The following is a 13,613-nucleotide window of genomic DNA, read 5'->3' as shown; positions in this document are numbered from 1 at the left end:
AGGAGTGTGTATCTGCATCTGACACGGGGAGATGGAGGTAGTGGACATGACATGCCCTTGGTGTAGAATAAAGGAGTGTGTATCTGGCTGTGACATGGAGAGATGGAGGTAGTGAACAGACCCTTGGTGTAGAATAAAGGAGTGTGTATCTGGATGTGAAACGGGGAGATGGAGGTAGTGGACACGACATGCCCTTGGTGTAGAATAAAGGAGGGTGTATCTGGATGTGACACGGGGAGATGGAGGTAGTGGACATGACATGCCCTTGGTGTAGAATAAAGGAGTGAGTATCTGGATGTCACACGGGGTGATGGAAGTAGTGGACATGCCCTTGGTGTAGCATAAAAGATTATGTATCTGAATGTGACACAGGGAGATGACACGGGGAGATGGAGGTAGTGGACACGACATGCCCTTGGTGTAGAATAAAGGAGGGTGTATCTGGATTTGACATGAGGAGATAGAGGTAGTGGACAACCTCTTGGTGTAGAATACCAGAGTGTGTATCTGGATGTGACAAGGGGAGATGGAGGTAGTGGACAGTCCCTTGGTGTAGAATAAAGGAGTGTGTATCTGCATGTGACACGGGGAGATGGAGGTAGTAAACACGACATGCCCTTGGGGTAGAATAAAGGAGGGTGTATCTGGATGTGATATGGGGAGATGGAGGTAGTGGACAGCCTCTTGTTGAAGAATACCAGAGTGTTTATATGGATGTGACACGGGGAGATGGAGGTAGTGGACACGACATGCCCTTGGTGTATAATAACGGAGTATTTATCTGGATGTGCCACGGGGAGATTTAGGTGGTAGTGGACAGTCCCTTGGCGTAGAATAAAGGAGTATGTATCTGCATGTGACACGGGGTGATGGAGGTAGTGGACACGACATGCCATTGGTGTAGAATAAATGTGGATGTGACACGGGGAGACGAAGGTAGTGGACAGTCCCTTGGGGTAGAATAAAGGAGTGTGTATCTGGATGTGAGACGGGGAGATGGAGGTAGTGGACAGTCCCTTGGTGTAGAATAAAGGAGTGTGTATCTGGATGTGACAAGGGGAGATGGATGTAGTGGACAGTCCCTTGGTGTAGAATAAAGGAGTGTGTATCTGGATGTGACACGGGGAGAAGGAGGTAGTGGACAGTCCCTTGGTGTAGAATAAAGGAGTGTGTATCTGGATGTGACATGGATAGATGGAGGTAGTGAACAGACCCTTGGTGTAGAATAAAGGAGTGTGTATCTGGATGTGACACGGGGAGATGGAGGTAGTGGACATGACATGCCCTTGGTGTAGAATAAAGGAGTGAGTATCTGGATGTCACACGGGGTGATGGAAGTAGTGGACATGCCCTTGGTGTAGCATAAAAGATTATGTATCTGAATGTGACACAGGGAGATGACACGGGGAGATGGAGGTAGTGGACACGACATGCCCTTGGTGTAGAATAAAGGAGGGTGTATCTGGATTTGACATGAGGAGATAGAGGTAGTGGACAACCTCTTGGTGTAGAATACCAGAGTGTGTATCTGGATGTGACAAGGGGAGATGGAGGTAGTGGACAGTCCCTTGGTGTAGAATAAAGGAGTGTGTATCTGGATGTGACACAGGGAGATGGAGGTAGTGGACAGTCCCTTGGTGTAGAATAAAGGAGTGTGTATCTGGATGTGACACGGGGAGATGGAGGTAGTGGACACGACATGCCCTTGGTGTAGAATAAAGGAATGTGTATCTGGCTGTGACATGGAGAGATGGAGGTAGTGAACAGACCCTTGGTGTAGAATAAAGGAGTGAGTATCTGGATGTCACACGGGGTGATGGAAGTAGTGGACATGCCCTTGGTGTAGCATAAAAGATTATGTATCTGAATGTGACACAGGGAGATGACACGGGGAGATGGAGGTAGTGGACACGACATGCCCTTGGTGTAGAATAAAGGAGGGTGTTTCTGGATTTGACATGAGGAGATGGAGGTAGTGGACAACCTCTTGGTGTAGAATACCAGAGTGTGTATCTGGATGTGACAAGGGGAGATGGAGGTAGTGGACAGTCCCTTGGTGTAGAATAAAGGAGTGTGTATCTGCATGTGACACGGGGAGATGGAGGTAGTAAACACGACATGCCCTTGGGGTAGAATAAAGGAGGGTGTATCTGGATGTGACATGGGGAGATGGAGGTAGTGGACAGCCTCTTGGTGAAGAATACCAGAGTGTTTATATGGATGTGACACGGGGAGATGGAGGTAGTGGACACGACATGCCCTTGGTGTATAATAACGGAGTATGTATCTGGATGTGCCACGGGGAGATTTAGGTGGTAGTGGACAGTCCCTTGGCGTAGAATAAAGGAGTATGTATCTGCATGTGACACGGGGTGATGGAGGTAGTGGACGCGACATGCCCTTGGTGTAGAATAAATGTGGATGTGACACGGGGAGACGAAGGTAGTGGACAGTCCCTTGGGGTAGAATAAAGGAGTGTGTATCTGGATGTGAGACGGGGAGATGGAGGTAGTGGACAGTCCCTTGGTGTAGAATAAAGGAGTGTGTATCTGGATGTGACAAGGGGAGATGGATGTAGTGGACAGTCCCTTGGTGTAGAATAAAGGAGTGTGTATCTGGATGTGACACGGGGAGAAGGAAGTAGTGGACAGTCCCTTGGTGTAGAATAAAGGAGTGTGTATCTGCATGTGACACGGGGAGATGGAGGTAGTGGACATGGCATGCCCTTGGTGTAGAATAAAGGAGTGTGTATCTGGCTGTGACATGGAGAGATGGAGGTAGTGAACAGACCCTTGGTGTAGAATAAAGGAGTGTGTATCTGGATGTGACACGGGGAGATGGAGGTAGTGGACACGACATGCCCTTGGTGTAGAATAAAGGAGGGTGTATCTGGATGTGACACGGGGAGATGGAGGTAGTGGACATGACATGCCCTTGGTGTAGAATAAAGGAGTGAGTATCTGGATGTCACACGGGGTGATGGAAGTAGTGGACATGCCCTTGGTGTAGCATAAAAGATTATGTATCTGAATGTGACACAGGGAGATGACACGGGGAGATGGAGGTAGTGGACACGACATGCCCTTGGTGTAGAATAAAGGAGGGTGTATCTGGATTTGACATGAGGAGATAGAGGTAGTGGACAACCTCTTGGTGTAGAATACCAAAGTGTGTATCTGGATGTGACAAGGGGAGATGGAGGTAGTGGACAGTCCCTTGGTGTAGAATAAAGGAGTGTGTATCTGGATGTGACACAGGGAGATGGAGGTAGTGGACAGTCCCTTGGTGTAGAATAAAGGAGTGTGTATCTGGATGTGACAAGGGGAGATGGAGGTAGTGGACACGACATGCCCTTGGTGTAGAATAAAGGAGTGTGTATCTGGCTGTGACATGGAGAGATGGAGGTAGTGAACAGACCCTTGGTGTAGAATAAAGGAGTGTGTATCTGGATGTCACACGGGGTGATGGAAGTAGTGGACATGCCCTTGGTGTAGCATAAAAGATTATGTATCTGAATGTGACACAGGGAGATGACACGAGGAGATGGAGGTAGTGGACACGACATGCCCTTGGTGTAGAATAAAGGAGGGTGTATCTGGATTTGACATGAGGAGATAGAGGTAGTGGACAACCTCTTGGTGTAGAATACCAGAGTGTGTATCTGGATGTGACAAGGGGAGATGGAGGTAGTGGACAGTCCCTTGGTGTAGAATAAAGGAGTGTGTATCTGCATGTGACACGGGGAGATGGAGGTAGTAAACACGACATGCCCTTGGGGTACAATAAAGGAGGGTGTATCTGGATGTGATATGGGGAGATGGAGGTAGTGGACAGCCTCTTGGTGAAGAATACCAGAGTGTTTATATGGATGTGACACGGGGAGATGGAGGTAGTGGACACGACATGCCCTTGGTGTATAATAACGGAGTATGTATCTGGATGTGCCACGGGGAGATTTAGGTGGTAGTGGACAGTCCCTTGGCGTAGAATAAAGGAGTATGTATCTGCATGTGACACGGGGTGATGGAGGTAGTGGACACGACATGCCCTTGGTGTAGAATAAATGTGGATGTGACACGGGGAGACGAAGGTAGTGGACAGTCCCTTGGGGTAGAATAAAGGAGTGTGTATCTGGATGTGAGACGGGGAGATGGAGGTAGTGGACAGTCCCTTGGTGTAGAATAAAGGAGTGTGTATCTGGATGTGACAAGGGGAGATGGATGTAGTGGACAGTCCCTTGGTGTAGAATAAAGGAGTGTGTATCTGGATGTGACACGGGGAGAAGGAAGTAGTGGACAGTCCCTTGGTGTAGAATAAAGGAGTGTGTATCTGGATGTGACATTGATAGATGGAGGTAGTGGACAGTCCCTTGGTGTAGAATAAAGGAGTGTGTATCTGGATGTGACAAGGGGAGATGGATGTAGTGGACAGTCCCTTGGTGTAGAATAAAGGAGTGTGTATCTGGATGTGACACGGGGAGAAGGAGGTAGTGGACAGTCCCTTGGTGTAGAATAAAGGAGTGTGTATCTGCATCTGACACGGGGAGATGGAGGTAGTGGACATGACATGCCCTTGGTGTAGAATAAAGGAGTGTGTATCTGGCTGTGACATGGAGAGATGGAGGTAGTGAACAGACCCTTGGTGTAGAATAAAGGAGTGTGTATCTGGATGTGACACGGGGAGAAGGAAGTAGTGGACAGTCCCTTGGTGTAGAATAAAGGAGTGTGTATCTGGATGTGACATGGATAGATGGAGGTAGTGAACAGACCCTTGGTGTAGAATAAAGGAGTGTGTATCTGGATGTGACACGGGGAGATGGAGGTAGTGGACATGACATGCCCTTGGTGTAGAATAAAGGAGTGAGTATCTGGATGTCACACGGGGTGATGGAAGTAGTGGACATGCCCTTGGTGTAGCATAAAAGATTATGTATCTGAATGTGACACAGGGAGATGACACGGGGAGATGGAGGTAGTGGACACGACATGCCCTTGGTGTAGAATAAAGGAGGGTGTATCTGGATTTGACATGAGGAGATAGAGGTAGTGGACAACCTCTTGGTGTAGAATACCAGAGTGTGTATCTGGATGTGACAAGGGGAGATGGAGGTAGTGGACAGTCCCTTGGTGTAGAATAAAGGAGTGTGTATCTGGATGTGACACAGGGAGATGGAGGTAGTGGACAGTCCCTTGGTGTAGAATAAAGGAGTGTGTATCTGGATGTGACACGGGGAGATGGAGGTAGTGGACACGACATGCCCTTGGTGTAGAATAAAGGAATGTGTATCTGGCTGTGACATGGAGAGATGGAGGTAGTGAACAGACCCTTGGTGTAGAATAAAGGAGTGAGTATCTGGATGTCACACGGGGTGATGGAAGTAGTGGACATGCCCTTGGTGTAGCATAAAAGATTATGTATCTGAATGTGACACAGGGAGATGACACGAGGAGATGGAGGTAGTGGACACGACATGCCCTTGGTGTAGAATAAAGGAGGGTGTTTCTGGATTTGACATGAGGAGATGGAGGTAGTGGACAACCTCTTGGTGTAGAATACCAGAGTGTGTATCTGGATGTGACAAGGGGAGATGGAGGTAGTGGACAGTCCCTTGGTGTAGAATAAAGGAGTGTGTATCTGCATGTGACACGGGGAGATGGAGGTAGTAAACACGACATGCCCTTGGGGTAGAATAAAGGAGGGTGTATCTGGATGTGACATGGGGAGATGGAGGTAGTGGACAGCCTCTTGGTGAAGAATACCAGAGTGTTTATATGGATGTGACACGGGGAGATGGAGGTAGTGGACACGACATGCCCTTGGTGTATAATAACGGAGTATGTATCTGGATGTGCCACGGGGAGATTTAGGTGGTAGTGGACAGTCACTTGGCGTAGAATAAAGGAGTATGTATCTGCATGTGACACGGGGTGATGGAGGTAGTGGACGCGACATGCCCTTGGTGTAGAATAAATGTGGATGTGACACGGGGAGACGAAGGTAGTGGACAGTCCCTTGGGGTAGAATAAAGGAGTGTGTATCTGGATGTGAGACGGGGAGATGGAGGTAGTGGACAGTCCCTTGGTGTAGAATAAAGGAGTGTGTATCTGGATGTGACAAGGGGAGATGGATGTAGTGGACAGTCCCTTGGTGTAGAATAAAGGAGTGTGTATCTGGATGTGACACGGGGAGAAGGAGGTAGTGGACAGTCCCTTGGTGTAGAATAAAGGAGTGTGTATCTGCATGTGACAAGGGGAGATGGAGGTAGTGGACATGACATGCCCTTGGTGTAGAATAAAGGAGTGTGTATCTGGCTGTGACATGGAGAGATGGAGGTAGTGAACAGACCCTTGGTGTAGAATAAAGGAGTGTGTATCTGGATGTGACACGGGGAGATGGAGGTAGTGGACAGTCCCTTGGGGTAGAATAAAGGAGTGTGTATCTGGATGTGAGACGGGGAGATGGAGGTAGTGGACAGTCCCTTGGTGTAGAATAAAGGAGTGTGTATCTGGATGTGACAAGGGGAGATGGATGTAGTGGACAGTCCCTTGGTGTAGAATAAAGGAGTGTGTATCTGGATGTGACACGGGGAGAAGGAGGTAGTGGACAGTCCCTTGGTGTAGAATAAAGGAGTGTGTATCTGCATCTGACACGGGGAGATGGAGGTAGTGGACATGACATGCCCTTGGTGTAGAATAAAGGAGTGTGTATCTGGCTGTGACATGGAGAGATGGAGGTAGTGAACAGACCCTTGGTGTAGAATAAAGGAGTGTGTATCTGGATGTGAAACGGGGAGATGGAGGTAGTGGACACGACATGCCCTTGGTGTAGAATAAAGGAGGGTGTATCTGGATGTGACACGGGGAGATGGAGGTAGTGGACATGACATGCCCTTGGTGTAGAATAAAGGAGTGAGTATCTGGATGTCACACGGGGTGATGGAAGTAGTGGACATGCCCTTGGTGTAGCATAAAAGATTATGTATCTGAATGTGACACAGGGAGATGACACGGGGAGATGGAGGTAGTGGACACGACATGCCCTTGGTGTAGAATAAAGGAGGGTGTATCTGGATTTGACATGAGGAGATGGAGGTAGTGGACACGACATGCCCTTGGTGTATAATAACGGAGTATGTATCTGGATGTGCCACAGGGAGATTTAGGTGGTAGTGGACAGTCCCTTGGCGTAGAATAAAGGAGTATGTATCTGCATGTGACACGGGGTGATGGAGGTAGTGGACACGACATGCCCTTGGTGTAGAATAAATGTGGATTTGACACGGGGAGACGAAGGTAGTGGACAGTCCCTTGGGGTAGAATAAAGGAGTGTGTATCTGGATGTGAGACGGGGAGATGGAGGTCGTGGACAGTCCCTTGGTGTAGAATAAAGGAGTGTGTATCTGGATGTGACAAGGGGAGATGGATGTAGTGGACAGTCCCTTGGTGTAGAATAAAGGAGTGTGTATCTGGATGTGACACGGGGAGAAGGAAGTAGTGGACAGTCCCTTGGTGTAGAATAAAGGAGTGTGTATCTGGATGTGACATGGATAGATGGAGGTAGTGAACAGACCCTTGGTGTAGAATAAAGGAGTGTGTATCTGGATGTGACACGGGGAGATGGAGGTAGTGGACATGACATGCCCTTGGTGTAGAATAAAGGAGTGAGTATCTGGATGTCACACGGGGTGATGGAAGTAGTGGACATGCCCTTGGTGTAGCATAAAAGATTATGTATCTGAATGTGACACAGGGAGATGACACGGGGAGATGGAGGTAGTGGACACGACATGCCCTTGGTGTAGAATAAAGGAGGGTGTATCTGGATTTGACATGAGGAGATAGAGGTAGTGGACAACCTCTTGGTGTAGAATACCAGAGTGTGTATCTGGATGTGACAAGGGGAGATGGAGGTAGTGGACAGTCCCTTGGTGTAGAATAAAGGAGTGTGTATCTGGATGTGACACAGGGAGATGGAGGTAGTGGACAGTCCCTTGGTGTAGAATAAAGGAGTGTGTATCTGGATGTGACACGGGGAGATGGAGGTAGTGGACACGACATGCCCTTGGTGTAGAATAAAGGAATGTGTATCTGGCTGTGACATGGAGAGATGGAGGTAGTGAACAGACCCTTGGTGTAGAATAAAGGAGTGAGTATCTGGATGTCACACGGGGTGATGGAAGTAGTGGACATGCCCTTGGTGTAGCATAAAAGATTATGTATCTGAATGTGACACAGGGAGATGACACGGGGAGATGGAGGTAGTGGACACGACATGCCCTTGGTGTAGAATAAAGGAGGGTGTTTCTGGATTTGACATGAGGAGATGGAGGTAGTGGACAACCTCTTGGTGTAGAATACCAGAGTGTGTATCTGGATGTGACAAGGGGAGATGGAGGTAGTGGACAGTCCCTTGGTGTAGAATAAAGGAGTGTGTATCTGCATGTGACACGGGGAGATGGAGGTAGTAAACACGACATGCCCTTGGGGTAGAATAAAGGAGGGTGTATCTGGATGTGACATGGGGAGATGGAGGTAGTGGACAGCCTCTTGGTGAAGAATACCAGAGTGTTTATATGGATGTGACACGGGGAGATGGAGGTAGTGGACACGACATGCCCTTGGTGTATAATAACGGAGTATGTATCTGGATGTGCCACGGGGAGATTTAGGTGGTAGTGGACAGTCACTTGGCGTAGAATAAAGGAGTATGTATCTGCATGTGACACGGGGTGATGGAGGTAGTGGACGCGACATTCCCTTGATGTAGAATAAATGTGGATGTGACACGGGGAGACGAAGGTAGTGGACAGTCCCTTGGGGTAGAATAAAGGAGTGTGTATCTGGATGTGAGACGGGGAGATGGAGGTAGTGGACAGTCCCTTGGTGTAGAATAAAGGAGTGTGTATCTGGATGTGACAAGGGGAGATGGATGTAGTGGACAGTCCCTTGGTGTAGAATAAAGGAGTGTGTATCTGGATGTGACACGGGGAGAAGGAGGTAGTGGACAGTCCCTTGGTGTAGAATAAAGGAGTGTGTATCTGCATGTGACACGGGGAGATGGAGGTAGTGGACATGACATGCCCTTGGTGTAGAATAAAGGAGTGTGTATCTGGCTGTGACATGGAGAGATGGAGGTAGTGAACAGACCCTTGGTGTAGAATAAAGGAGTGTGTATCTGGATGTGACACGGGGAGATGGAGGTAGTGGACACGACATCCCCTTGGTGTAGAATAAAGGAGGGTGTATCTGGATGTGACACGGGGAGATGGAGGTAGTGGACATGACATGCCCTTGGTGTAGAATAAAGGAGTGAGTATCTGGATGTCACACGGGGTGATGGAAGTAGTGGACATGCCCTTGGTGTAGCATAAAAGATTATGTATCTGAATGTGACACAGGGAGATGACACGGGGAGATGGAGGTAGTGGACACGACATGCCCTTGGTGTAGAATAAAGGAGGGTGTATCTGGATTTGACATGAGGAGATGGAGGTAGTGGACAGTCCCTTGGTGTAGAATAAAGGAGTGTGTATCTGGATGTGACACAGGGAGATGGAGGTAGTGGACAGTCCCTTGGTGTAGAATAAAGGAGTGTGTATCTGGATGTGACACAGGGAGATGGAGGTAGTGGACAGTCCCTTGGTGTAGAATAAAGGAGTGTGTATCTGGATGTGACACGGGGAGATGGAGGTAGTGGACACGACATGCCCTTGGTGTAGAATAAAGGAGTGTGTATCTGGCTGTGACATGGAGAGATGGAGGTAGTGAACAGACCCTTGGTGTAGAATAAAGGAGTGAGTATCTGGATGTCACACGGGGTGATGGAAGTAGTGGACATGCCCTTGGTGTAGCATAAAAGATTATGTATCTGAATGTGACACAGGGAGATGACACGGGGAGATGGAGGTAGTGGACACGACATGCCCTTGGTGTAGAATAAAGGAGGGTGTATCTGGATTTGACATGAGGAGATAGAGGTAGTGGACAACCTCTTGGTGTAGAATACCAGAGTGTGTATCTGGATGTGACAAGGGGAGATGGAGGTAGTGGACATTCCCTTGGTGTAGAATAAAGGAGTGTGTATCTGCATGTGACACGGGGAGATGGAGGTAGTAAACACGACATACCCTTGGGGTAGAATAAAGGAGGGTGTATCTGGATGTGATATGGGGAGATGGAGGTAGTGGACAGCCTCTTGGTGAAGAATACCAGAGTGTTTATATGGATGTGACACGGGGAGATGGAGGTAGTGGACACGACATGCCCTTGGTGTATAATAACGGAGTATGTATCTGGATGTGCCACGGGGAGATTTAGGTGGTAGTGGACAGTCCCTTGGCGTAGAATAAAGGAGTATGTATCTGCATGTGACACGGGGTGATGGAGGTAGTGGACACGACATGCCCTTGGTGTAGAATAAATGTGGATGTGACACGGGGAGACGAAGGTAGTGGACTGTCCCTTGGGGTAGAATAAAGGAGTGTGTATCTTCTGGATGTGAGACGGGGAGATGGAGGTAGTGGACAGTCCCTTGGTGTAGAATAAAGGAGTGTGTATCTGGATGTGACAAGGGGAGATGGATGTAGTGGACAGTCCCTTGGTGTAGAATAAAGGAGTGTGTATCTGGATGTGACACGGGGAGAAGGAGGTAGTGGACAGTCCCTTGGTGTAGAATAAAGGAGTGTGTATCTGCATCTGACACGGGGAGATGGAGGTAGTGGACATGACATGCCCTTGGTGTAGAATAAAGGAGTGTGTATCTGGCTGTGACATGGAGAGATGGAGGTAGTGAACAGACCCTTGGTGTAAAATAAAGGAGTGTGTATCTGGATGTGAAACGGGGAGATGGAGGTAGTGGACACGACATGCCCTTGGTGTAGAATAAAGGAGGGTGTATCTGGATGTGACACGGGGAGATGGAGGTAGTGGACATGACATGCCCTTGGTGTAGAATAAAGGAGTGAGTATCTGGATGTCACACGGGGTGATGGAAGTAGTGGACATGCCCTTGGTGTAGCATAAAAGATTATGTATCTGAATGTGACACAGGGAGATGACACGGGGAGATGGAGGTAGTGGACACGACATGCCCTTGGTGTAGAATAAAGGAGGGTGTATCTGGATTTGACATGAGGAGATAGAGGTAGTGGACAACCTCTTGGTGTAGAATACCAGAGTGTGTATCTGGATGTGACAAGGGGAGATGGAGGTAGTGGACAGTCCCTTGGTGTAGAATAAAGGAGTGTGTATCTGCATGTGACACGGGGAGATTGAGGTAGTAAACACGACATGCCCTTGGGGTAGAATAAAGGAGGGTGTACCTGGATGTGATATGGGGAGATGGAGGTAGTGGACAGCCTCTTGGTGAAGAATACCAGAGTGTTTATATGGATGTGACACGGGGAGATGGAGGTAGTGGACACGACATGCCCTTGGTGTATAATAACGGAGTATGTATCTGGATGTGCCACGGGGAGATTTAGGTGGTAGTGGACAGTCCCTTGGCGTAGAATAAAGGAGTATGTATCTGCATGTGACACGGGGTGATGGAGGTAGTGGACACGACATGCCCTTGGTGTAGAATAAATGTGGATTTGACACGGGGAGACGAAGGTAGTGGACAGTCCCTTGGGGTAGAATAAAGGAGTGTGTATCTGGATGTGAGACGGGGAGATGGAGGTAGTGGACAGTCCCTTGGTGTAGAATAAAGGAGTGTGTATCTGGATGTGACAAGGGGAGATGGATGTAGTGGACAGTCCCTTGGTGTAGAATAAAGGAGTGTGTATCTGGATGTGACACGGGGAGAAGGAGTTAGTGGACAGTCCCTTGGTGTAGAATAAAGGAGTGTGTATCTGGATGTGACATGGATAGATGGAGGTAGTAAACAGACCCTTGGTGTAGAATAAAGGAGTGTGTATCTGGATGTGACACGGGAGATGGAGGTAGTGGACATGACATGCCCTTGGTGTAGAATAAAGGAGTGAGTATCTGGATGTCACACGGGGTGATGGAAGTAGTGGACATGCCCTTGGTGTAGCATAAAAGATTATGTATCTGAATGTGACACAGGGAGATGACACGGGGAGATGGAGGTAGTGGACACGACATGCCCTTGGTGTAGAATAAAGGAGGGTGTATCTGGATTTGACATGAGGAGATAGAGGTAGTGGACAACCTCTTGGTGTAGAATACCAGAGTGTGTATCTGGATGTGACAAGGGGAGATGGAGGTAGTGGACAGTCCCTTGGTGTAGAATAAAGGAGTGTGTATCTGGATGTGACACAGGGAGATGGAGGTAGTGGACAGTCCCTTGGTGTAGAATAAAGGAGTGTGTATCTGGATGTGACACGGGGAGATGGAGGTAGTGGACACGACATGCCCTTGGTGTAGAATAAAGGAGTGTGTATCTGGCTGTGACATGGAGAGATGGAGGTAGTGGACAGTCCCTTGGTGTAGAATAAAGGAGTGTGTATCTGGATGTGACACAGGGAGATGGAGGTAGTGGACAGTCCCTTGGTGTAGAATAAAGGAGTGAGTATCTGGATGTCACACGGGGTGATGGAAGTAGTGGACATGCCCTTGGTGTAGCATAAAAGATTATGTATCTGAATGTGACACAGGGAGATGACACGAGGAGATGGAGGTAGTGGACACGACATGCCCTTGGTGTAGAATAAAGGAGGGTGTATCTGGATGTGACACCAGGAGATTGAGGTAGTTGACAGTCCCTTGGTGTAGAATACTTGAGTGTGTATCTGGATGTTGCACATAGGACAACCCATTCTCTTCAATGGGTTGCCCTATGCGTATTTGTTTCCCAAAAGGAGTTCTAGCTCCTTTTTGGGTGACAAGCTTAGCCTTAGCGCAATTTTTAATTGTGCATTTTGCCATGATTGCTGCATGTTACTGTTGTGGGACAATCGTGGCAGAAAAGTACTGCGCCAATTTGGAATTGCAGGCATAGTTGCGGCAATTCTGTCCACGATTCCAAATCGCCTAATGTGTACAGGGACATAACCATCTTATATGTAAGTGATGATTCTATTTGAATGTCCCCTGGGATTCTATTTTAGCATCTGCTGATATCAGTTCATTGGTGGTAGCTCATCCAGCTCTGAGACATCACTAACGTACGTATATTGTGTATAGAAGGTAACAAATATATAACTTTTTACACTTTTGCCAGTTTAGATTTACGGTGATATCACAAAACCACTTCAGTTCAACAAGAGCATAACGCAGTTCCTCGTTAGTATAGTGGTAAGTATCCCCGCCTGTCACGCGGGAGACCGGGGTTCGATTCCCCGACGGGGAGGCTAATCATTTTATCATCGATATCACAATGTTTTTTTCCCTTTATGTTCTAAAAATGCGATCTGCTACACGTGTAGCTTAGACTCCTTTACTACAATATCAGCTGAATTTGTGAGCGCAGAAAGTCTGTGTGTCGATCACAGTAACATAGGTCTACAATACACACATAGCATTTATAATTGTTGTTTCGGAGTATTCTGCCAGCTCGTAATGGAACTCACAAATTCAATACAGATGCCAACGGTCCATAATCCCTATGCAGCGTGTGCTCAAATAGCCAAATAATATGAGATAACTATC

The 13,613-nt window shown here is 47.9% G+C and overlaps 1 non-coding gene across 1 annotated transcript; it reads left to right on the top strand.

Moving 5' to 3' along the window:
* Nucleotides 1-13,242: 13,242 nt before the first annotated feature.
* TRNAD-GUC (transfer RNA aspartic acid (anticodon GUC)) lies at nt 13,243-13,314 on the top strand. The gene has a single exon. It is a non-coding gene; the product is annotated as a tRNA-Asp (tRNA).
* The last annotated feature ends 299 nt before the right edge of the window (nt 13,315-13,613 follow it).

This window comes from Aquarana catesbeiana, linkage group LG03, assembly GCF_042186555.1.
Source record: "Aquarana catesbeiana isolate 2022-GZ linkage group LG03, ASM4218655v1, whole genome shotgun sequence".
NCBI lineage: Eukaryota > Metazoa > Chordata > Amphibia > Anura > Ranidae > Aquarana > Aquarana catesbeiana.
The sequence above is the reverse complement of the archived record's forward strand: the minus strand, read 5'-3'. Positions and strand labels throughout refer to the sequence as shown.